At 49.1% G+C, this 26,624-nt stretch overlaps 1 long non-coding RNA gene across 1 annotated transcript in view; it reads right to left on the bottom strand.

The window, feature by feature from the left end:
* Positions 1-14,268: 14,268 nt before the first annotated feature.
* LOC119626487 (uncharacterized) overlaps positions 14,269-26,624 on the bottom strand; it is a 39,866-nt gene continuing 27,510 nt past the window's right edge. The window contains exons 2-3 of the long non-coding RNA XR_012095061.1: positions 19,896-19,990; positions 14,269-18,164 (exon numbers count right to left, since the gene is read on the bottom strand). This is a non-coding gene — a long non-coding RNA (uncharacterized lncRNA). The remainder of the gene's footprint in view (positions 18,165-19,895; positions 19,991-26,624) is intronic.

Below are 26,624 nucleotides of genomic sequence, written 5' to 3'. Positions count from 1 at the left end.
AGCAGGTTCTCCTCCAATGACTGGTGACGCAGGAAGGGAGGCTGACAGGCTCACAGGACAGTCTAGGGGGCACCTGACATTTTCGGCAGTTTCTCCTCCAATGACTGGTGAGGCAGGAAGGGAGGCTGACAGGCTCACAGGACAGTCTAGGAGGCACCTGACATTTTCGGCAGTTTCTCCTCCAATGACTGGTGAGGCAGGAAGGGAGGCTGACAGGCTCACAGGACAGTCTAGGGGGCACCTGACATTTTCGGCAGTTTCTCCTCCAATGACTGGTGAGGCAGGAAGGGAGGCTGACAGGCTCACAGGACAGTCTAGGGGGCACCTGACATTTTCGGCAGTTTCTCCTCCAATGACTGGTGAGGCAGGAAGGGAGGCTGACAGGCTCACAGGACAGTCTAGGGGGCACCTGACATTTTCGGGAGATGTCTAAAGCAGGAGAAGACACAGACCTCATTAATCCCCGCGAAGGGCAGCTCAGGAAGCTGGCAGCCACCCCTCACTTCTCCTTGGCTTCCCCTGTGTCTCCTGACACTCGCTGGAGTTTCATTACCATTAACAGCTCTGTAAATTGCACCATCAGCAAAATGCCCAGAGAGTGAATAAACAACTGCACAAGCTGGTCAGGGACTCTTCTCTCTGCCTCCTAATGAAAGGTGCAACTCTCTAGCATTTCCACCAACTTCTGGGTGTGAGAAGCAAATTTATCCCAAGGGCTCAGGAACCATCTCTCTCGGCTTGCTGGGAGCCCATTAAACTTGGAAACAGAAGATCTGTGTTCCATCCCAGGCTCTCATGTCTACCAGTTATATGACCTTGCAAAACAAACTTAATTCCACTGGGTCTCAGTTACTCATCCATAAAATGGGAGCAGCAATGTACGTACTTTACAGGGTTGTTATGAGGATCAAATGAGATCATCTATGTAATTAGTAAAGTGATGGCACAAAATAAGGACTCAAGAAAAGACAGCCATTGTCATTGCTGCCTGTCACATGTTTATGATTACATTGACTCAGCCCATGTCAGGGGCACTGGGAGTTCCAGTCCATGCCCTGAAAACACAGATGAGAGAAACTGCCATTATTATTATTCTTGAGCCAGTGTCTCCCACTCCCTGAGGTCGCAGAGGCCCTTCTCAAACACCCCATGTGTCTGTTCTCTCTGCCTTCTGTTCCTATCTTTGCTGTGACTCCTCCTCCTTGGTTCTAATCCTGAATCCAGAAGCTGCCAGTGCCTGCTGAAGGCCTCTAGCACTGCCTAAAGCAATGTTTTCCCACTGCAGGGATGGGGACGTGGAAGGATGGAACATGGTGACAAAGTGATCCATAACCAGCTGTGCCGGAAGACTGCTAGGTCTGAGTGTAATCAAGCATATTCAGGATGACCGTGTGGCTCATTCAGGGAGGCCCAGGCCACCCGGAGGCCATAGGAACAAACGGGATTGCAGCCTCAGCTCACACCAACCCCAACCAAAGCAAAGGAGCGGGGATTCACCAGCCTGGGGTCAGAAGGAAATTTGGCTGAGTCTCAAAATTAATAGGGCCCTTGTCCAGCCTACGGTGTGGATACTGCTATCAGAGGCCGTCTCTGCTGGGGGACTGATTTTTAAAGCCTGACTCTCTGGGATTGATTTTTAAAGCCTGACTCTCTGCTGATAGATGGTGTGATGAAATGAGAGATATAAATTGTCACCCTCTGCAATCATAGATGCTGTCGCTGCAGCTGTCAGGGACTAAGAGGGCAGGCTGGCCGCTGTCATGGGGGTACCCAACCCTGGCAGATTTCCATTTGTCTGGCCAGCGTTTCAGAAGACATATCTTACGTGCTGACCCCTCAGAGGAGGGACTGCCAGCAGCTTCGCAGGGCAGTGTAACGGCCAGCAGGGGTAGCTCACGGGTGCTCTGAGCCCCTGTCCAGAACCTACCAGTCGCATGGCCTTGGGCAAGCTACTGAACCCCTGTGCCATAAATCTCATCCTCAGCATAACGACGGCGGTGCTAATGCTACCTCATCAGGTCATTGGTTCACAGAGCAAGCGTATGGATGTTGACGAGAGCAAACCATCCCGACTAGCAAGGCAGCCCCAATAAGGCAACTCATTATCCCACAAAACACACTGCCGTAGAGAGCAAAATTCCAGGGATCTTTAATCGAATGACTCAACAAGGACAGGAACAGCTAGGTTCCTTTCACCCTCTCCCTCTGCCACTCTTCTGCTGTGGATCTGTGCTCACGCTGGCTTCCCCATGGTTGCAGTAGGGCAGCCTCTGTTCTGGCCTCACATCCACCTGGGACACGTGGAGAGGAGGAAGAGAGGCAACGCCCTGCTTTTGTCTCTTTTTTAAAACCTCTCTCTGAAGCCTCTCACCTCATCTCCACTTTTATCACAGTGATTAAGATTGCGTCCCATGTCGTTACCCTTATGTAAGGCAATGGTGTACCAGAAACACATGACCGTGATTGGCCAGCCCCGTAGGGAAGGCCAGCTTTTCTTAACACACATGGCAGTGTATCCCTGATCCAACAGGAAGAAAAGCCACAGGCGTGAGAGGTCAGCCACAGTCGGCTACGGCAGGTGACGCACCGAGGACGCTGCCAGGCGTTTGATGAGCGCACATTCGACGGTAACTCTTCAATGCAACATGTCCTAACCGTAACTCCATGTTGTGAACTGCTAGACTTCCAGCAGACATGATGGGGTGGTTCACACCTCCCAGCTCACTCTTCCAGCAGATACACTTGCCTTCTGAAAACACAACACTGCCCTACAACTAAGCAAATAATTAAAGACGACTATTCAGGATTTAAGTAATTTATTTCCAAAACTAAAGAAAGCTGCATTTGTATAAGACACACAGGTTACAAATGTATTTAACAGAATATGAATATGGAAGCACATTTAGATAGAAATCATACCAATTTTCAACTTTTGCCCTTTGCAGTAGATGAAAAGAATTTCTACTTTCGGGGTTGCAAAGAGCCCTCCTTTCCGACTCATTGTGCATCTTCACCGGCTCCCGCGTCCTCTGGCTTCTGCTGCAGTGCCTCCTCTACACGCAACTGCTTTCATCAGCGCCCTCGGGCCGGTTTCCATTGGCCCTAATCAAAGAGGCAGCCTGGCCAGCACGCACAGGACACCTTCCTCCCAAGGGAGGGTTTTCTTCTCCCAGTTCCATTCTGCCAGCCTCCTCAAATCTTTTTGAATAGGGGTAAGTGCCCATACCTGAAAAATGTAGGTTCTGTCCCCCGACCCCATTCGCTCTCTGAGAAGTCAAGGCAGCTTTCTCAGATACACAGGCAGATACACAGGCAGGAGGAGGAAGGGCAGAGCCCATGGTTGCAGAGTCTCTGTGGCTGTCTCCTCGCGTCTGTGGTAGGCAGTGAGGACAAGGTGGGGGTCAAGGCCAGGCTGTATCACTGAGGCAGGATCCTCCAGAGGTGAGGCCAGCACCCTCCCCAACCCCAGGCTGAGGCCTCAGGGACAGACATCGGGGAGCCAGCAGCAACCGCAGAGGGGGGAAAGGACCCTTCTTCGCAGCACGGTGCCCTTCTCACACCTGCACACAGAGGTGCACGGATGGAAGAGGTAGACGGTGATAGCATCTCCTGTCCCACAGCCTCCTCAGCAGCTGTGCAGGTCCCTCTGCAACCCCTCACCACCACCCCTCAGCCAGGGTCTCAGAAGCCACTTTCAGAATCAGGTTTGTTAAGCCAGGAGGTTAGATTTTATAAACCTTCTTAATATAGTTTGTAACTGCACGCAGGCTTAAATTATATCAACTGGTTTTCATAATGGATGTGTCCATTCCCTTTCACAGAAGAGAAAATCGCCCAGGTCCCCAAGGAGGCACAAAGGGAGAGGGAGGAACTCGTACTCAGTCAGAGACTGAAAACACCATAAAATCCGAGTTTCAGGGGCCATTTAGTCCAGACCTCCACTGCCTTTAACCTGTACTGTTCTTACCATTTCTAGACAGACCAACCGTCCTTCTATTTGAGACGCCCTTCTCCCCAGTAAAATGCACCAGTGGGAAGCAATTCTTGACAGTTGGGCTTTTCTTAAGGAGTACAACCTAAATCTATCACTAAGAAACATGTTCATGGCTGTATTTCAGCAGGGAAGTGACACCAACTATTACTTGATACTGAAGACTTAAAAGCTGGGCTAAAGTCCTGTGTGAAAGCCCCAGCATTAAATAACAAAAGGAAACTATTCCCATAGCCATCTCTGCTCTAACAGGCCTTTTTCTTATCCAAAAGGTTTCAGAAAACCCTATCTCCCACACCATTGTCTCCCTCCGTTTCTAGGAGGGGAATAAAGAGATCACTGTGGGGAAGGGAGACTCAGGCACAGAAATAACTGAATGTGTTTTGCTGGTGGACTAGGAGCAAGATCTACCTCCAGCACACAGCCTTCCTCCTACACCAGCCTAAGGGCCAGAAGCAGCAGCTCCATGGGCAGAGATGATCCCCCATGAGGACTTCCCCTGAGGGAGAAGTAACCAGACAAGTGGGGAGGCAGCCCCTTGCTGCTCCTAATGGCTCCAGCTCTTTAACTCTGGGTCTAGAGCCATGCCACAGGGCACCTCCTTCTGAGAAGGGAGAAGTCTTAGCCCTGTGAGGAGCTTGCTTAATCAGTGTGAAGTGCCTTCCCCTTTCTCCCCTCTCCACTCCTCTCCATCTATACTCAGCACCTTCCTCCCAGACTAAATTCCAAGTCCCTGGCTTGGCGTGGCACCATGGAACCACCTGGACCACCACAGTGGCTTGTCTTCAGAATCTCCTTCACATTTGTTTCTTCCCCTTTCTTCCTCCCTGGCTCCTCGTCTCTGGCTTCCTCTCCCTCCTCCTCCTCTCTGTCCTGTTCCCTTGCCACTCCCTCCCCCATCTCTTTGCAAAGACTGCACACCCCTTTTGGCTCATGCTACCTCTTCTGCTTGAAATTTCACCCATTTATCACCAAATTGTGTCCAGTCATAGTGAAAGCCCATTTCAAACCTCAGCCCACCCAACTCTTTACAGCTCTTTTCCTTCTCTGTCTTCTGAACCCATGTGCTAGCGATTGTGTTTTTTGATAGCAGAGTCCTAGAAATTCCAGTGTTTGCGCCTGACCTCCCTGCGTGTAAACTCCTTAGGGACAAGGTCCCCGTTCGCTGCTCCCCTCCTTGGCACCGGATGTCTGCGGAGCACAGGGTGAGAGCCGGGCCCTGGTGGAACGGAGTGTTCCCTGGCAGGTTTCAGCAGCTTCTCTGCTGGACAGCTCCCTGCCCCTTGCCAGTTCTGCTGTTCGGCGTAATTCCTCAGAACTGCACATCTCCACTCTGAGAGGAGAGACGTGTCATCAAAAACACGGGGATCAAAGTCTCCCATCCCTGGAGTCACAGTGCGTCAATTTAACGTATTTTTCCACAAGCCTTTCAGCGTTTTCACTGAGCTGGTTCTTTTCTAACTACTTATCATCGCTCCCTACCAAAGAAGATAAAAGATCAAATGTGTTAAAATAATGAAGAGAAGAAGCTCCCTTTTCCCCAAAGCTTTCCAGGGACCATAATCTCAGAATGAGTAAAATCTTCAGAAATCCTTTAATCCCAAATCCATGACGTATGGATGAGAAAACTGAGGCCAAAAAGGCAAAGTGACTGACCTGAGATCCCACCGCAGCGGCCAGAGCTGGTGCTGAGGCCTGCACAGCGCACCCCTGCCTCCTCTGGTGGGGCATCTTGTCCCACAGAAGCCATCCCACCTAGCTTCACCCTGGGCCTCCTTCCCTCTCGCTCACAGCCACCTGATAAGCACAAGATCTCTTCTCTTGCTAAGCGTGTGACTGGCAGCAAGCAGCTCAGAGTGACTCCTTCTTGGTAAGCCTGGATTCTGCCAAGGAATGTGCATGACCGAAGGAATCGAGCACTGTGCTGCAAGCCCAGCCCTGGCGTCTGTCCCACAGGGAGGTGTCCCTGAGCAGGAGTCTCCTTGGGATCCATTTAATCACAGCAGAGTTAATGGCACTGAGGCGGCCATCGCTCCTTCTCCAGTGAACGGAGAGGGGGGTGGCTGGTTATAATTTCCTGAGCACTGAGGGTTCTAGGAGGCCTCAACCTCTTGGGGAAGAAGGTCTCTTTGGCAGGGAGTCCTTTGCAGTCAAGGGAATGCATTAAGCCGCCTCCACAGGGTGCAGGGGGGAGGCAGACCATGCTTACTTCAGCAAGATGCCAACAGTGAGTGGAGGCACCACAGCCTCTCCTCACCAGCCCGAAGTCACCATTCAGACCATCCCTCTACCACGTTCTAGCTCCTGACCCAGGGGAGAGTCTGCACCGAGCCCACCTCAGGGCAGGGGAACGTGTCTCCCCATTGCAGGGTGCCCAGAGAGCAGCCGACGTGACTCCAGAGCTGAGTCCACACGGAAGGTGGAACCACCACTTCCCAGCCATAGGCTGGCCATGCCCCTGCCTCCTCACTCCGGCGTCTTTGTGTACCCCACTCCACAGTGCAAAAACCCCACCAGCTGTCATTCACTTGGGTGGAGAAGGGTACAAGCTTCACACAGAACAAAAGGGTGTTGCCCCCAGTCTCCCAGGGAAGCCACCTGCGGTTTGGTGGGGGCTAAGAGCAGGGGAAGGGGCAATAGTGGTGGCCTGAATTCCTGGGTGATCCTGTAAGCAGCATCTTCTTAATGGGATCCAGCAACTGGTGAGGGTGGGAGTGAGGTGGTGAAGTTTGCGTCATGCCCCGGGGAAATGCGAGGCCATTCAGGATTCAAAGTGGGACTCCTCTGAGGTCTCAGGAGTGTGTCATCAGCAAAGGGTCAGGGAGGCATGGAGAGAAAAGCAGAAAGCACACTGAACCTGGAAGCAGGTGGCCAGCGCAAATCCTAGCCCATCCACTGATTGACAGTGTGACTTGGGACAAGTCACTTAACCTCTCTGAGCCTCAGTTGCCACATCTGTAAAATAGGAACAAACTGCGTGGAGTTCGTCAAACACATCAAGATGAAATGGCTTGTTTCAAACCTGTGCCTGGCTCCAAGCCTGCGCCCGCCACGCACGAGCCCTCCTTCCTCTCAGCGGAGAAGGCTCCTACGCCGCGGTTATTTCCTGGCCGGCTCCAGGCTTCTGCAGCTTACTGACAACTGGTCCCCAAGGAGCACTTTCCATGCGACTTCTCTGACTCAAGCCAACGGAGCCGAGCTGAGGGTAAGTTGTGGGCGCTGCAGTCGCTTCTTGCTCACCGTCCTCGTGCCCAGAGCTCCCTCCTTGTCGGAAGCCTAGGAAGGGCCTCCCAGCCAGGGCCCAAGTCACCTCTTATCCCAGATTCTTCAAGATAAGCAGGCACAGGAGGGCCTCGAGGGCCAGAGGACATGGGGCCTGGACAGTCTGCCTTCCTTTCTGGGTCCTCTCTCCTGGTCCTCCACACCAAGCCACAATTAGAACAGAGACCTGAGTGGGCCTCTGTGGTGGATCCAGGGCTCTCACATCAGGGAGGAAAGGGCCTTACCTGGCAGTCCCAGCCTTCATTTCTGAACACCTGCCCAGTCACTTCAGACACATACAAACTCCGAACCCCAGCCAGCCAGCAGGCCACATGCCCCAGGCTCCTCCAGGCCTCTGTGTCTCTGCCCAGGTGCAGCCTTGGCCTGGGGAGTTGGATCTGTGGGCTCCTCAGGAGAGCTCCAGACAGTGCTCCTGCCACTGCCCAGCATAGCCCAGGCCCGGGACTGGCCCCAGCTGCCCCGGGATCCAAAGCTACCGACCTGAAAGAAGCCGGCAGATGGCAGGTGGCAGAAATGTGTATCCAGACTCCACGTCCTCTGGGGAACAAGAATCTCCTCCACTCCCCGGACTCTCCTCCATGAGCACAAGACACAGCCGCCAAGGCAACAGTTAGAGGAAGAGCAGTCCCATCACCGACTCATTCCAGAGAACTGTGGTGGGTTCCAACCCCATTCTCAGCACACTGGGGAGTCCAGGGACACAACATGAAGGGATCCAGGTCTTGAGAGAGACAGAGATGCAAGCCCAGCCCAGCGTGCACAGGCGCGAGGTCGCTGCAGGACGCAATGGGGATATGGGTGTGGTGCTTGGTGACTGGGATGGAGGGAAAAGAGAGAGGGTGAGGGATAGTTTCCTGGAGGAGAGGATACTGAGCCAAGTCTTCGAGGACGCCTAGGAGTTCGTCAGAAGCAGAAGGTGAGGACGGGGGCACCCCAAAGAGAAGGAAAACAGGAAGGCAAGAAGCAGCCCAGTTTGTGGATGTCACTGGGCAGCCCTCCTTTGCCAGAAGATGTGTCTGAGGAGGCCCCGTACTGCTGGGGGGCATGGAGCCGGGCTACCAGGGCTTTGCAAGCCACTTTTCAGAAAAGGGACTTTTGCCTGTAGGCGATAGAAAGCTACTGAAGCTTTTACGCAGGGAAGTGACCAGTCGAGATCTGCATTTTAGCTAAATTACTTTGGCAATAGATGGAAGATAAATTGTTGATTGATTATCCACACAAGGCCAAAACTTTGGGATGCACTAGCTTGCACTAGTGATGAGTGCCAGAAGGGAAAAAAAAGAAAATAAAAAAGAAATTCAGGCTTCTAGCCCAATGCCCCTAGGCACTGGCCCTGTGAAATGCAGGTGGCTGCGGGTAGCTACATGCTGGATGAGGGGAGAAGCCAGCTCCCCAAGCCCTCCAGATCACCCAGACCGAGCCCTGCAGAATGCGGCCCAGGGCCGCCTGTGCTCTGATGGTCTGTTCCACAGGCAGTTACTCTGCTCCAGAAACACGCATGGGTTTGGGTAGGTGAAGGGACTCAGCTCTGCTCTGCTCCCTCCCACCCCTCCTAGTGGAGTGGGGTCTGGGCTCTCAGACAGGACTCTTGCAGGATCAGCTCCGGGTCCAGAGCCCTCAGGATGCCTCATGGTTGGACGAGGGATGCCTTGGTGGAGACTTATCCAAACAGACAAAGCCCAGGTTCTCCAGCACCATCTAACATCTCACGTCTCCCTACAAACTGTTCTGTTTACAGAAACAGAAGGTCTCAGAGCTGCAGTCTACACGGGCATCTCAGTTGATGACAGACATCCCAAGCACGATGCAGAGGCAGGGAACAGGAAGAGAGCATCTCCGTCTTGTGAAGTGGCCCCTCTCCTCCTGCGCTTCCGTCCCTAGAGAGAGGTCAGACAGCCACAGAGCCCAAGGATAACAGGGTGTCGCTCAGGGAAGGGACTGGGTGGTTTTCCTTTTCCTCTTTGTACCTCTGCGGTTTTACTTTGTAACCATTTGGCGGGGGCGGAGGGGGGGGATATCTATGAAGTGATACTATGCTCTTCCTAAATAGTACTTTAAGGTTTATTTTAATTCCTCTTACCCAGAAAGTGTTTTCCCAGGTCCAGGCTTGAGGCTTCCCTCTATACGAAAAAGCCTCCTACTCCATCCCTCTTGAAGACCAGGCTCCCAGCCCAGAGGAGACCGAAGCGTGGCCGAAGCACTCTTCACACGCAGTTGCATGCGTAGCTCCACTCACCACCCACTCAACACCCAGCTTCCTTCTCTCCCACAACCAGAATCACAACCTTCCAAGCCTGCTAATGATGTCCTCCAAATGTCCACCATATGGCATGTCCTGGTCCTACCTGCACTTGCCAAGCTAGCCAGAGCCTGGCCAGAGAGGAAGCCTGTCCTCAGCACCCTACGCAGGCTGTCCAGTGGGACTGGCAGGCAGGCTGTGGGGCCCTCACACCCCACTCCACCTGCCCAGTGCTGCCGTCCATCCCTCATCCAGCCACAGGGCTGCTCCCAGGGTATGCCTCACCTTCTGCATGCCAGCTCCCATTAGAAAACCTCCTAGGCCCCGAGACACTGGGACTGCAGGCTCCTTCCTAGCCTTCTGGCTCATCTCAAACAGGACTCCATACGGGAATTTTCCAGAGACACCGGGAGGCCACCTGCTCACCACCGTTGCAGGAGAGAGGACAGGGGCTGCAGAAAGGGTTTGAGGTAGGGGAGGGACACAGGAGGAGGAATTCTGGGGGCTGAAGTCACTGCCTGAGCTCCATTTCCGATGAACATCTCCAGCGCCAGCCTGCGCGGTGCCTGAAATTCTCCCCGTCCACACCACTCCTCGGAGTCCAGATGACGAAGTTCTGCTTAAAATGCAAATCATTTTCCCAGATGAGAAAACACATTAATAATCACACTAAATACTCATATAACACTTTATCCCATATCTCATTGCCTTCTTGAAACAGCCCCATGAGGCGGCAGAGGATTACCCCTCCCTGCAGACGAGACGCTGCAGTGAGTGAAGCTGCCCTGGCCACGCTGCAGCGCGTGCGCGGACGGGAGGCGGCGACGCTGCAGCGCATGCGTGGACGGGAGGCGGCGACGCTGCAGCGCGTGCGCGGACGGGAGGCGGGTGCCCCGGGTTTCGGCGCCCCGGGTTTCGGCGCTGACTCTGTGGCTTCATCGCAGAATGAGTGCAGACCCTGTATCGTTTCAACCCTGTGTGTTTCGGCCACCTGAGGCCAGATCTCCATTAAGAGACAGATGCGATTTCTGATTCAGGAAGAATCTGGAGAAGAATGGTGGAGCCAGGGTGCTGCCTGAGCTCTGTGCAAGGTGTGGGGCCGCACGGGGAGGGTGGAGCAGCCTAGCGGGACGGCCCGCAGCCCTCAGCACAACAGCATTTGGTCGAGGCCCTGCTGTCCCTTGGGAAGTTAGATCACATGCCTTCTGAGGTTATAGCATCCAAGAATGGTGGAAATCAAGCAGAACACTGGTGTGGTTTGAGTAATTTTTGTCACTTTCCACACAATCCTGCAAGGGAGAGATGGGCTTCCACTAGGGCTAGCTCCTATGCAAACAGAGGGGGAAGGAAATACTACATTTTCTAACCCAGGTCTTGTGTAGGTTAAATGAGCATTTTTACAAAGCTAAAAAATTGCCAAATATGCCCCAAAGCTAAACAACAGCCAAAGTGAAACAGTTCTAAATGAGGGCTGTGGAGCAGGAACCCCAGCAGAAGTTAAAACTGTGACCCAAGACTTTACCAAGCATCCTGTAAGAACTTGGTGCAGACAAGGCAAGTCAATGCACCAGCAAGGATCAGGTGAAGAGTATTACCATTGTCACCATTAACTTAACAGCTAAGGGCACGGACTGAGTGACAGAGGCCAGTGAGCAAAACGGATGAATATTCAGGCCTAAAAACTGCATCTGGACACAAAGAAATGAGGCTGTGGTTATCTGCACGTACGATGACCAGAGGAAATAGGCTGTATGCCCACTGGAGTGTTGAAGGAACCGTTAATACATATCTAAAGAAATCTCAGTCCCGGTCTCAGACTACAAAAGCCTGAAAATACGCTGGATTCCCTGGTCCCACATCCCACACTGCCGGGTGTCAAAATCCTGCATCCTCTGGGAAGGACCAGCTCCCTAGTGCCCACATCAGAGGTGGCAATGGAGGATGATTGACAAGGAGGGCCCTTCTGAAGGCGGAGCCAAAAGCCAGGAAGTCGCGGTTCAAGGAGATGCTGCTGGAGACAGTGGATGGGGGCCACATGGACCAGCCAAGGAATCCAGTCTGCGGCTGGATAGAGAGGCCTTTTCACTCCTGCCTAGTAGGGCGGGTCCATCACTGTAAACCAGTGGTCTCTGTGTTTCTCTTTCCTCCCTTTTCTGAAGGAAGTTGACATTTTAAAAATTGTGGTTGTTTTATCTTTCCTCTCAAGGAGAAAATATAGGATAGGTTGGGAAAAAAAATGGCCTGTCTTTTAGTTCATAAGTCACCAGCCATAAAAAGCCACATCTGGGACTGATGGAGTGGACTGTCCACACACAAGCTAGGTGCAGAAACTGGGTGTGATTTGGGAGTGGTGGCTTGGGAATGAGAATGCGCTCTTTGTGGAAGAGCAATGTCTGTGGAAATTGGAGAAAACCCCAGTGGCAGATGCAGCAGACATTGCTAGGGGCCTTTCCCATATCCATTCTTCATTGGTAGCATATCCTTATTTTATTAAGGGTAGCAATGTGCCATCAAAAAACTACATTTCCCAGCTTCCCTTGCTGGTAGTTGTGGCCATGTGACTAAATGCTGACCAATGAAATGCAGACCGAAGATTATGTGTGATGTTCGTAGTGAAATGCCTTTTCTTCCCCCTTTTCTCTTTTCCCACTTTCTACCTGGAATATGAACATGATAGGTGGAGCTGCACTCACTGTCACTGTCTTAGTCCATGAGAAAACCTGAAAATTAAAATAACGTGACAAGAACACAGAACATAAGTATCAGTGAGGCCGCCATGGTACCCACCACGTTTGCTCAGTACCAGATTTCTATCACAGGACGGGCGAGAAGCAAACCTTCTGTTATGTTTAAGCCATTGATCTTCTATATCCTCTTCTTTAGCTGGAAGTAGAACATAATTCTTACCTGATTCAAGCTCATCACCTACTCTCTTGGTGTCAATTTTAGCATCTGTAAAATGAGGATTAAAAAGACCCTATATCCAACTCTTCTTTGTGAGAATTTAAATGGCATAATATATTTTAAAAGTCCACCTCCAAACTTGTCACATAATAATTGCTGAGTAAATAGAAACTATTCCTGCAGTACATATATATATATTTATAAATATATATATAGAAACTATTCTATGCATATAATGCATACTATTGCTAGTAGCATTATTATTATTATTATTATATCATCACTAATGACTAGGTCAAGCCAAGATCAAAACATAAGTATTCTAACAGCCAAATCTTTGCTTTTGTAGTTTGTAATCTTACTAATTCTCAACACCTTACCCTGAGCTACAGATAGACTCAAAGCACCACAATAAAGGACAGAAATATTTGAGTACCAGATCAGGAAGGTTTGCTTCGAGCAGCAGGCAGAGGTTAGAGCGTGGTCAGCCTGCTTGTTCTGTAAAGAGCCTTCTAGTAAATGTTCTTGCTTTGCAGGCCATATGGGTTCTGTTGCAGGTATTCAATGTCGCCATCATAGCATAAAGGCAGCCACGGGCCATGTGTAAATGAAGGAACATGGCTATATTCCAATAAAACTTTATTTACCAAAAAGGCAACAGGCTGACTTTGGCCAGCAGGGCCTAGTTTGCCAATCCCCCACAGGGATGCCCTGTGAGAAAAGATGCAAAATAGACATGGAGGAGGCCCTAGTTTGATAGCAATCTGTCCCAAGGCCCGAAGAAGGTCACAGAGGCCCCTTTGCCCCTTCCAGCTTGTCCCCCAGCACTCAGCACCTCAACACCCTGCTCTTCCTGGGCTCAGAGCAAGGCGCGTGCAGCTGCACACCCCCTGCCTGAGCGTTTCCTCCTCACCCCCACTCCCTCTCACTGGACTGACTCCTACTCATCCTGCAGTTCCCAGCCTAGACGCTTAACTCTCCCACCCTTCAGAAAACCTTCCCGGCCCCGAGCCCAGGGCGCTGTGCCGCCTCGGCCAGTCGTCTCCTTTGTCACACGCGGCTCAGGCACAGACTCCCTGCTCATGCGCTAGGAGGATACTGCAGGGGCTCACGCTGCTTGCTCGGGTCGTCGGAGAAGGAAGTTTCAAGCTGGAGGTCAGACACGGGGGAGCCTGGCAGAATGCGAGGAGAAAGGAGCAGGAGTTTGGGGTCCCAGGGCCAGGCAGAGGCATGCAGGCAGCTGTGAGCACCTCCTCCTCACCTCCACTCCGCCCCAGCGAGCAGCCCAGTCCCACTCCCTGCAGGGCTCCGCCAGTGGCCGCATCACCAGCAGGCTGTTAACCTTGGTAATGAACAGCAACAACTTTATGGGCACCAGACATTGGCTGAGCTCATCAATTTTGTTCATAATAGAAAATTAATGCTTGAAGGCAGGGCACAGTGGTTCATGCCTGTAATGTCAGCACTTTGGCAGGCAGATGGCTTGGGGTCAGGAGTTCGAGACTAGTCTGACCAACATAGTGAGGTTCCATCTCTGCAAAATAAACATACAAAATATCAGCCAGATGTGGTGGTGCCCACCTGTAGTCCCAGCTACTCAGGAGGCTGAGGCATGAGAATTGCTTGAGCCTGGGAGGTGGAGGTTGCAGTGAGCCTAGATTGTGCCATTGCACTTCAGCCTGGGCAAAAAGAGCAAAACTCCATCTCAAAAGAAAAGAAAAAAGGAAATTAATGCTTGGAAAGAGTAAGCCAGCAGCAGTAAGGACCTCTGGTTGCACATTGTTCTGTGAGGAAAATGCACTAGGGAAGAAGAAAAGACACGCACAATATCCTTAAGGGTGAACAAGCTTTATCTCACATAAACGGTAATGCAGATAAAATACGCAAATGATGTAATACGCAAATTACAATGGGAAGGGGAGAAGGGAACAGATATATATATATATATTTACACTCAGCAGACTATGGAGGATTCACCCCCAGACTGGGACGCGGCAGCCTGGGTTCTGGAGCCGGACACTCATCCATGCACAGGTGAGGAGAGGTCGCGTGAAGCTTCAGTGGGTCTGGGACCCGAGGTCTGTTGTTACTTGTTACAAGTGGTTTGTCATGAAGCCCAGTCATGAGGGCACTTCGTGACTGGGCTTAAGGAACACAAAAAGGTCAACTTGTTTTTGCGATTGTCTGTTGTTTTTCAATACCTAACAGATAGGAATAAATTGAACTAGAGATTTATCCGAAACAGTGCTCAGGAACCCCTGAAGGGCTTCACACAACCTGTCCCAGGAATTGGTGACCACTGTCGGTGCCCACATTCAACTGAGTCCAAATTTAATACTTAACTTCTACTCCACACAGATATGAGCTGTGAGGAGCAGAGTCTCCCGACATTGAGCGTTATTTTCCCCTTTATTACCGTGCAGCAGAAGTCCTGTCTTCTTTTTACGGGGGTATTCTTTGTTTTCCAGTCCCAGGAATCCCTCTGTATTAGGGGGAGGTGGGGGAGGACGGTCTACCTCTGTCCTTTCCCCTCCCCACATGTCATTGGACTGAAGAGCGTATGGGCGCAGCCCAAGGCAGGCAGCTTTTCCTCCTCTGACGCTAACCCACCAGACGGCATCTGGTTCTCAAAGCAGAGCTTTGGGGAGTGGGGTGGGGGAGAAAATAGAAATGGAGAACAGAAGAAGGAGAGAAGGAGGGAGGGAGAGGGGAGAAACTGCAGCACTAACTGGCATTGACTGAGAGCCAAGCATGAGCTAAGCACATTATGGGCTTTACCTCTTTAATCTCATTTAACTTTCACAAGAATCCTCTGAAATTGGAATGATTTTCCGTGCTCTCGAGATGAGGAAACTGTGTCTCAGGGAAAGTAAGTAAGCTCTCAGCGCCTGTTACTCAAACCTGGGCCTTGAGACCCATGCCCCTGCTGCCCAGGGCAGCCCCCTCCATGGTGCCCACCGTGGCCACCGGCTCTGCAGCCCCGTGCTCACTCCTGTCCTGCGGCCCCGAGCTAGGGCTGCATTCTGGCATCCAGGCTCCATCTGGAGCTGCCGTGATTCCAGGGCGGCTCATGACTGTATAACTAAGGGGAAAGCAGGCGTCGCCAAACAGGACCAAGGGCAGCCTGCAGGAGCTGCGAAACCTCCACACAGATGCACCGCGCTCCTCTGAGACGTGGGGAAGCCATGGGGCCTCCTGTGGAGAAGCACACCCCATCTGCACTGTAAGAGGAAGCATTTTGGTGAAGAAACAGTGCCTTATGCTCTTCACACAAATTCACCCAGACTCAGGAGTCAACAGCTGCTTGACTTTCCTGAAAACGGCTGGTGCAAGCCTTCTCCAGGAGCACATGAAGTGGCCAGCCATGGCTGCCTCTGCCGAGAGGAAAATATGCTTGAAACAGAATTACTTCCAGAAAGGAACTGTAACAAATTGTAACGAATACTTTAGTTTGACCCTCCTGCTTGCTGTGTAGAAGGAACAGTGGTGAATTTTGGCTAGATATGGGGCCACTGGGGCAATGCGGGTTGGCTTAAGAGTGTGAGCTTCAGTGTAGGACAGACCAGGCTCAGGTCCCTACCCTGACCCTCACTGTGCTTACTGCAGATAAGTTATTCAGCCTCTGGGAGAGGCTCCATGCCCATCGGGGTAGTAATAGCCCTGATGCAGTCACTGTCAGGACGGAAGAGGTGACACATGGGTGGAACTAATCACTTGGTAAACCCCCATATGTGTGGGCAGTTACGGTGCAGAGACAATGCAGGCCTGATACTGGGAGGGCAGGTCAGTATCCTGCTGGGACAATTCTCAACATGTGTTTTTCCCTACAACCACCCTACGTCACCTACACTGAGACATAATTGAAATATGGCTTCTCCCAAAATTCAGGAAATCAGGGTCTAGAGAAGTTCTACTGTTAGGCATACAGCATGTATCATACAAATATACAGTGTCATATGGCCACTTCTGTTTCCCTCCACTCCACCCATCCCTCCTGCCCCGGCAGACCCAGCACGCTATGCCTGGAAACAGGAGAGCTTCACCGGGCACTTACGGAATCCACCAAGCATCTCCTCCTAAGGGCCACTAGGATCAGCCTGCAGACATGGGAAAGCACCAACTACCTTGTTTGCTGTGACGTTTCAGTGCATCACTCCTGTTCTCCTAGGGCATTTCTCTTGTGTAAGTGAATTGACATAGTGCTTGAATCCAGAAGGAGGGATCCTGGACTCCCCTCACAAGCTCCCGGGAGCTTAAGAAACCAGCTGACCATTTCCTGTTGTCAAATTGTTCTAGCAGCAGGAGTGCATCCAGCATAGACTCTCTCTGGTGTGAACTGGCCCGAAAGCTTTTACACCATCCTTTTGCAAGGAAGACGAGAAGCTTTACCGTGAAACAGTGCGGACAGCCCATGCATGACACAGATCCAGGTATTGCTCACTGCGATAGGAAAGGGCGTCGGGAGGCCGAGCACCTCCAGCAAGAGGTCTATGAGAAAAGATTATCTAGAGGGCGTCGCTTCCGTTCCCAACTCATCCCAGGCAGAGGTGATTCCCACCTTGCATTCAGGGCCACAAATGAACGGTCTTGCAAATATGCAGCACAGAAGAGCATCTTCATCCAGATCTCTTGCGTTAACTCTCATAGGAAACATTAAGGGCATGACCATCCCGTCCAAGGACTTTATCATGGTGTGTTTTAAATGCCATTCACCCTCCAGGTGACTCCTCTGCTCACAGAATAAGTTCTCTGTGGTCGTAAATCTATTAGCAAAATGAGGATGCAAATCCCAGTGACTTGAGCCTGCTGTTCGTATTTCTGAATAATCTGGGAATTTTGAAAGCTTGGAGGTGACTGACTCTCATTTTAAAATGTACCCAGGATTTATTTTAATTGGACACGACAAGGCCAACAGATCAGGAGATGATTGTCTTTGAAAAGAGAGTTTGTTACAGCTCCCAAGAGAAGGGGCAGGTCCACACCACCCCACTCAGGGCCACGTGGAGTCCACACCACCCCACTCAGGGCCGCGTGGAGAAGCACCAGGCTCAGTCAGGGATGGGGGCGAGAGGAGAACTTGAGCAAAACTCTTGGGAGCGGTGAAAAACAATGGGGAGGCAGGGTGAGCGGCTGGGCAGGCTTAGGCCTGGGTAGCTTAGGATTCCAGCAGGCTCTGGCTACACAGGCAGTCTCTAGCTGCCCAGCACCTGGCCCTGGGGTGATCAGAGCAGCGAGATAGTGTCCCAGACTGCAGGATCCTGATCAAAGGAGCTCCAGCCTGGTAGGTTTGCATATCAAAGGCCTGCTGGCAGGCAAGTTGTTTGTGATCTCCAGGAATTAGCAAACCCTGGGAGAGGCAGTCTCTCTCTGGGTCCTCAAAGGCATCATAAAATACAGAAAATAAAAACATAATTAATGCAACTTTTTCCAGTGGTCATATTGCATTTGAATTACAAAATGTTTTATGAGTAGTATCATTAGTCTTATTGCTATACATGGTCTTCCTGTCTATACCCTTCTTTTGAGTCATTATCAACATAATGTTAAATTCAGTCCAGAGAAAGCATTAAAGAATCCTCCACAGAACCTCACAAGGGGGTCCTGCACATTCTCCTCAAACATTCACCAGGGTGCGGCTCTGTGGCGCCAGCAGCACGGCCCCAGCAAGCTGGTGTGCATAGAAAGCTGTGTTTCTATCGTACTTGATGCTACAGAAACAGTTTCAACAAGCACAGCTCATCCAGTGCCCTGGATAAAAGAAGGGAGAAAGAGCGAGATGTGAGTGCCAGTGTGGATGCCATAAGCCATGAGGAGAGAGCTGGCCTCCCTGCGGGCCCCTCTGTTCCTTACTTCGAGGGTGGGGAGAGGCTCCTCAGTGTCCTCTGGGAACCTGGCTGCTCAGGAGGATGTCCTTAGCAAACCCCAGAGCAGGGCTTCTAGCCCTAGAAAAGGACAGCATTTTACCTCACCAATGGGACTCACAGACGCATTTATCAAATTGTTATTATTTCACAAAGTAACACTCAATTTTACACATTTTTTTTGTTTCCTAATGCTGTCTATAACCTACCAAACTGATTTCACAAGCCGTCATGGGTTTTAACCTGCAGTGTGAAAAAGCTCCTCTAAAGAAACGCAAAGCCTTCCAGGAGACTCAGTGAGACGCCACGGCCCGTATCTACAGGTCATTTATTTTTAACTAAATATATTTACTATTTTTATAAAAATGACATATTTTCCATGTAAAAATTCAAACAATGTGAAATCCCCCCAAAAAGGAGAAAAAAATAAAACCTGTCTCAGACCTGAAGACACTTACCACTTTTTTTTTTAGTGACCTCGCTTTCAGAATACTCCCCTGCACATATAGACATGGATATACATACTCTATACATCCCAGTGTACAATGGGCGTTGTAGGATACTGTCCAGGGTATAGGATACTATACATGCCGTTCTATGATCTTGTTTCATGATTAATGGCATTCAAGTCTTTTCATTTTCATCACTATCTTTAAAGGTTAGTGTTTTATTGTAAGGATCTCCAATAATTTGCTCTACCAATTCACTATTGATAGGCATTTGGGATGCTCCCATAGTTTTACAATTATAAATGATACTTTCATGAACATCTTTGCATATGTATCTCCTTACACTGCTGTAATTTTCTACTTATGGTAAACTTGGAACTGGACTCACTGATTCAGAGAGTAAACACGTTGATATTTAATACATCGTGCCAAACTGCCCCCAAATGCTATGACGACTCTCCCTAATAGCACTTAGGATTGTCCGAATCCTCACAACATCTCTAACACTGGCTTTGTCCATTTAAAATTTTTTTCAATACAATAAGAGAAAATATCTTATTGTTGGTATTCATATTTTTTTAACTTTTAGTGAGGATGAGTATCTTTGCATAGGCTAATTGTACATTTGTCTCTTTTGTATGTTTGTGGGTGCAAATTACCTGTTCAAACCCTTCACCCATTTTTCTCTTTTGGGTTGTTCTTGTTCTTTTCTGATTGATTTGGAAGCAGCAATAATGTTTAGTGGTTGAGCATGAGCTCAAAGTCAGACTGTCCAGGTTCAACCTCCTGTCACCTTTTTAAATCTGCATGAGCCCAGGCAAGAGTTGAGCTCTCCATGTCTCTGTTTGTTCATTTGTAATCTTGGGTAGTAGTTATGGTAATGATACCTCCTTCTTAGAGTTGTGAGTATTACATGTGTTAGCGAGTCCAACATCCATAAGCCAGTGCCCGGCACATAGTAAGTATTCAATAATACTATGTTAAGGATAGGGTGAAAGTCAAGGTATTTTGACAGTTGTGTTGGCATGGGCATCAACCCATTAGGGTGGAAATCAGCTGCGTCACTGGAGCTGCATCCTGAAGTCACTGTCTGAGTCTGTATTGTGCTGCTGCAGTGGAATACCACAGTCTAGGTCATTGATAAAGAACAGAAGAGATTCATTTCTTACAGTTCTGGGGGGTGGGAAGTCCAAAGTCGGAAGGACTTCGTCTGGCAAGCACCCTCTTGCTGTGTCATCCCGTGGTGGAAGATGGAAGGACAAGACTGCAAGAGAGCAAGAGACAGAGAAGGGGGAATGAACTCAGGAGCCCACTGCCACGATAACTAAACCACTCCCAAGATAAGTAACTGGCCTTCACAATAACTAACCCACTCCCAAGGTGAGTAACTGACTCCCACAATAACTAACCCACTCCCAACATGAGTAACTCACTCCCGGGATAACTAACCCACTCCAGAGGTGAGTCACTCACTCCCAGGATAACTAACCTACTCCCAACATGAGTAGCTCACTCCCAGGATAACTAACCCACTCCCAACATGAGTAACTCGCTCCCACAATAACTAACCCAATCCCAACATGAGTAACTCACTCCCACAATAACTAACCCACTCCAGAGGTGAGTCACTCACTCCCAGGATAACTAACCCACTCCCAACATGAGTAACTCACTCCCACAGTAACTAACCCACTCCCAACATGAGTAACTCACTCTCAGGATAACTAACCCACTCCAGAGGTGAGTTACTCACTCCCACAATAACTAACCCACTCCCAACATGAGGAACTCACTCCCACAATAACTAACCCACTCCCAAGGTAAGTAACTGACCCTCACAATAACTAACCCACTCCCAAAGTGAGTAACTGACTCCCACAATAACTAACCTATTCCCAACATGAGTAACTCGCTCCCACAATAACTAACCCACTCCCAGCATGAGTAACTCACTCCCACAATAACTAACCCACTCCAGAGGTGAGTCACTCACTCCCAGGATAACTAACCCACTTCCAACATGAGGAACTCACTCCCAGGATAACTAACCCACTCCCAACATGAGTAACTCACTCCCAGGATAACTAACCCACTCCAGAGGTGAGTCACTCACTCCCAGGATAACTAACTCACTCCTGAGACAAGTAAGTGACTCCCAAGATAACTAACCCACTCCTGAGATAGTAACTCACTCCCACGATAACTCACTCACTCCCAGGATAATTAACTCACTCCTGAGACAAGTAAGTCACTCCCAGGATAACTGACCCACTCCTGAGATTGTAACTGACTCCCAGATAAATAACCCCCTCCCGAGATGATGGCATTAATCCATTCATGAGGACTGAGTGGTCAGGAGCTAATTGCCTCTTAAAGATCCCATCCCTCAGAAGTGTGCATTGGGGATGAAGGTGCTGACACATGAACCTTGGAGGACACATTCAAACACAGCAGACGTTAATCTACACATTCCTGAATGTGGGAAAAGGTAGAGCTGGTCCCAGGGAAGTCAGTGGCAGGGTCCACAGCCTTGGGAGACTCAGACAGGCAGCTGTCTGCCAGCGGGTGCTGGGGCCGTCGTGTTCTAACTCGAAGACCAGCTGAGCAGCCCTCACCAGCCTGGCGTAACCTCCAGTGTGCCACGTATGAGGGAGAAGGTTTCCAGGTTCTCAGTGGTCTTTCACCTTCATTTGCGGTTTTCTAAAGCTTTACGATTTTATGTAATCAGAACGATCTATCTACCTTTGTGCTTTTGGAAGGCCTTAGCCACCGGAGATTATACAAATATTCATTCATGTTTTTGTTCAGTATTTTTCTGGACTCCTTTGAATATGCAAAATCTTTGAGAGTTAATTTCCATTTTCTATGGCTGTTCAGCTTTTTGAGCAGATATATTCTCATTGCCAGAAGTCCTGTTCTGTAGGTTACAATTTAATTTATATAAATATATATAAAGTTTACATGTACCGATGTATAGAAGTCCTGTTCTGTAGGTTACAATTTAATTTATATATATATATATAGTTTACATGTACCGATGTATAGAAGTCCTGTTCTGTAGGTTACAATTTAATTTATATAAATATATATAAAGTCTACATGTACCGATGTATAGAAGTCCTGTTCTGTAGGTTACAATTTAATTTATATAAATATATATAAAGTTTACATGTACCGATGTATAGAAGTCCTGTTCTGTAGGTTACAATTTAATTTATATAAATATATATAAAGTTTACATGTACCGATGTATAGAAGTCCTGTTCTGTAGGTTACAATTTAATTTATATAAATATATATAAAGTTTACATGTACCGATGTATAGAAGTCCTGTTCTGTAGGTTACAATTTAATTTATATAAATATATATAAAGTTTACATGTACCGATGTATAGAAGTCCTGTTCTGTAGGTTACAATTTAATTTATATATATATATATAGTTTACATGTACCGATGTATAGAAGTCCTGTTCTGTAGGTTACAATTTAATTTATATAAATATATATAAAGTTTACATGTACCGATGTATAGAAGTCCTGTTCTGTAGGTTACAATTTAATTTATATAAATATATATAAAGTCTACATGTACCGATGTATAGAAGTCCTGTTCTGTAGGTTACAATTTAATTTATATAAATATATATAAAGTTTACATGTACCGATGTATAGAAGTCCTGTTCTGTAGGTTACAATTTAATTTATATAAATATATATAAAGTTTACATGTACCGATGTATAGAAGTCCTGTTCTGTAGGTTACAATTTAATTTATATAAATATATATAAAGTTTACATGTACCGATGTATAGAAGTCCTGTTCTGTAGGTTACAATTTAATTTATATAAATATATATAAAGTTTACATGTACCGATGTATAGACATAACATTTATATCTGTGTAATAAGGAATAAGAGGTCTTCAGTTGCTCCAGAGTTCTGTGGTGCATGCCCAGCTCCCTGAGGCCCACAGATGAGCCTGGGTCCCGTGGGACACGCTCAGAGCTCCCTGAGTCCCTCCTGAGCACAGCTCCCCATTACGTACACGGTGCTTACTGGATGAATGGCTGTGTCTCCCACACACTTCAGTAGGTTCCACAAGGACAAGGACAGAGAATGTCTCGGCTCACCATTCCAGCCCCAGAGACAAGCCCAGAGCTGAGAGTAGAGTGCACACCACAGATAGAGAGCGGGAGGGAAGACAGGGAGAGAGAGAGATGAGAATGAGCGGAGGGTGGGGAGACAGAGAGCTAGAGAGAGCAGGACAGAAAGTAGCATCAGTCTTTGTGCCTTTGTTCCTCCCCGCTCCCAGCCCATCGCTCCACTGGGCCCACCCAGAGATAGGTGCCCAGAACAGATGGTTCAATTACGTTGAATGTAGTTGAATTGCAGGTGGCTGTTCAGCTCCCAGACCCCAGCGTGCAGACGTGTCTGTGACTAACTGCCTGTGCATCTCCAATCTAGTCATTTGTGTATGTCTCTTTCTCTCATGAGACTGGAAAGTCCTCCAAAACAAGGACCTTCTGTCATTCATTCTCATATCCTTGTCCTCCTTACACTGAGTCTGAGCTCAGAAATGTCTGGCAAATGAGAGACAGAACCGTGCAGCGCCCTAGCCTGAGCCTGGGGCAGCACAGCCTGCAGCAGCCCAGCTTCCAAGGCTCCTCCCAGCAGGTCTCAGCCTCAGCAGCTCGCTCGTCCCAACCACCATCAGCACGCCTCCATCCCACATTAGCAATAGTTATTGGATGTGCAAATTCCCATCAATGGAGTGACAAAGACTCAATTAAAGAAGGAGATCTGAAGTCAAAGCTGTCACCTCAGAGAAATCAGCCTTGACAGATAATAACAGCAGCTCTGCAGGGCAAGCACTCAGAGGTAAGGGCTGGAGGGACCCCTTCCCTCACCCCTGGCCCACTGTGTGTGGGAGAAGGGTGGGATCTGTCAGGGACTGCTGTCACCTCCCTGCCCGGGCAGGCCCTGAGGAGGGCCGGGAGCCACCAGGAAGCTCTCTGCACCATCCACTTCCTCCAGCCCTCTGAGAAAGCGGAGCCTGAGCAGAGACCCAGAGAACGCTTGGCTGAGCTGGCACCACTCAACAAGCAGCCTCCTGCGAGGGGCCATGAGAGGGCACTGACCCTGCACTACCGCTGCACATCCGCACAGGCCGGGCATCAGGCCAGAGCGCAGGGCGGCCGCTGGCCATGTCTCACGGCTGCCAAGCCCAGGGCAATGGTGGAGCTGCTCGACTTCCCCATGCCTCCACCGCCCCGTTTATAAAACAGGACCCTTTCCAAGAACAAGGCAGCTGTGGTCAGAGGAGAGAAGCACATACTCCGTGCTTCCACGTTCACCCAGCACCAGCTGACCAGGGGCTCACCAGGCCACCCTCTCTTCCTACTTCTCCCACGCTGCCCCAGCAGGTCAGGCCCTGGCTTCCCCTCAAGCATCCTCAAGCCAGTATGACACATGCCGAGCCTGGCGCTTCAAAACCTGTTCTCTCGCAGTTCCCACAGAACATTTTAGCCTCATCAGCCCACCCTTGAACTACCCTGGGTCCCAAACCCAGTACTGTAGTCCTACACCCCATAAACAGTTCTCACAGTTCCCACCCGATTTCATTCCCCTTTTTGTGTGATCCCACAGCAAATTCCACCTCAACACTTCTTATGCTATACTATTTTTAGTTTTGCATTTCATATTGTTAATATGAAAATGTTATATTACTAATAGTATATTGATTATATTTATATAATTATATTAATAATTATTATATTATTAATATTAATACCACAAGTTTACATGCTGTTAGAGGGCATCCTTCATATAATTCAGCTCAATAATATGTACATATTATAGATTCAGGGAATGTATTTTGGATGGATGAATGAATACATACCTAAATGAATAAATCAACATAAATTACTAAATCCAGGCCTGTAAAAAGAGAATTACAATGAATGGGTTGATGTGAGGAATAGTTATTACATAATGAATAAAAGTGTTCTGCAATCTGAAAATAATTATTCAAGTGTGTACTATTTTTTTTTTAATTTTGAGATGGAGTCTCACTCTGTCACCCAGGCTAGAGTTCAGTGGCGTGATCTCAGCTCACTACAACCTCCGCCTCCCAGGTTCAAACAATTCTCCTGCCTCAGCCTCCTGAGAAGCTGGGACTACAGGCACGTGCCACCACATCCAGCTAATTTTTGCATTTTTAGTAGAGACAGGGTTTTACCATATTGGCCAGGCTGGTGTGATCCACTTGACTCAGACTCCTAAAGTGCTGGGTTTACAGGCGTGAGCCACTGCACCCAGGCAAAGTGTGTACTATTATTGAAGTTATCTTTAAAAGTTCTCTCCCTGTCTGTGTTTTCTGGCAGCAAAAATACTGTGACAAGACAGAGACAGAGCCCTTAGGCAAGGATGGTGTGACAGCACACAGAGGACTTAGGCAAGGATGGTGTGATAGCGCAGAGACAGAGGCCTTAGGCAAGGATGGTGTGATAGCACAGAGACAGAGGCCTTAGGCAAGGATGATGTGATAGCACAGAGACAGAGGCCTTAGGCAAAGGTGCTGTGACAGCACACTTATGAAAGGTCTTAGGAGGAAAGATAGCCATTTGAAGCCAAGGTTTGAGTCACAGTGAAGCAGTGGTTTTGGTCTTTTGTTTAGTTTTATTTTGTTTTTCAAGCAGGTTATCCCGTAAGTGATTTTTCTGTCCCTTAGGTCACACTGCACTCCTGGACATTACCACTCACTGAGGCCTTTTCATGTCGTGGAACACTTTGAAAACAGACCAACTAGAGACAGGTAGAAGAGAAACAGAAGGGAAGGCTATGCACAGGCTACATTTATGATAATGGTGGGAGAGAGAGGATTTTATAACAGACAAGAATACAAACCTCTCACACTGCAAAGAAGATTGCCCCTTCCCATATGCACTAACAGAAGGGACTCTGACCCCTGCTCCTCTCACCTGCCAGCATTGTCTTCTAAAGACAAAGACCGCTCTCGGCTCTCTAAGTGGATATTGACAATGGAGGGAACATGTACACTCACAAAGGAGGAGAATTCGCATGGCCCACAGAGCTTGAGCTCCTCAAAAGTGGAAGAGATCCCATGGGAGAAAATGGAATTAAGCGACAGGATGAGGCTGTTTCTTCACCCTTGGTGGCTAACGGAGAATCAGGCTGGAAAACCAGACCTTGCAGTACCTCCGTTCCTGATAAAGACCACAGAACCCCTTCCTGAGCCTGGAGACAGCACGGTGGTGGCAGAGGGGGGCTGGAAGGAGGAAAGTGCACAGGTCTCGTGGGACTATCGCTCAGGACCAGAACAACATCTGTCAAATGCATCACACTGATTCCTGAGACTCTGTTTTACTTCCAGCAATATATAAGTCAATATAGGTAAAAAATGAAAAACTAAGTTTAATCAAGAGGCAAACGCAGAAGAAATCATGGCACTTTTCAATATGCTTGCAATTCCTTTGGCAATCCTCGAGCGCTCCAGGGGTCCCTGTCAAGCATGCCCAGAGGAACGCAGTGGCCATCTGACGCTCTGCAGAACTGCTGCTGCGGCCCCTGGAGAAGCACCCACCCCAAGTGCAGAGAAGGAAGATCCAACCACTGATCCCAACCCTTCCTGGAAAAAGGCATGCATTGGCCTAAATACATGTGCAGGATTTCACTATTTTAAAAAAATTGGCATACATTTAACGGGGCACCTCCATTTCCTTCTAAAACGCAGGTAGATGGAATGTCTTACAGTATGGAATTTCCTTAGAAGCAAGAAAATACAGTGCAGCATTTGAGAGTCTGCTCTGGGCTAGGCACTGCGGGAGGCACCAGAGCTGTTGCTGAAAAGTGGTCCCAATCCAGACCCCAAGAGAGG

This window comes from Chlorocebus sabaeus, chromosome 1, assembly GCF_047675955.1.
Source record: "Chlorocebus sabaeus isolate Y175 chromosome 1, mChlSab1.0.hap1, whole genome shotgun sequence".
NCBI classification, from domain to species: domain Eukaryota; kingdom Metazoa; phylum Chordata; class Mammalia; order Primates; family Cercopithecidae; genus Chlorocebus; species Chlorocebus sabaeus.
This window is presented reverse-complemented; position numbering and strand designations above follow the sequence as displayed.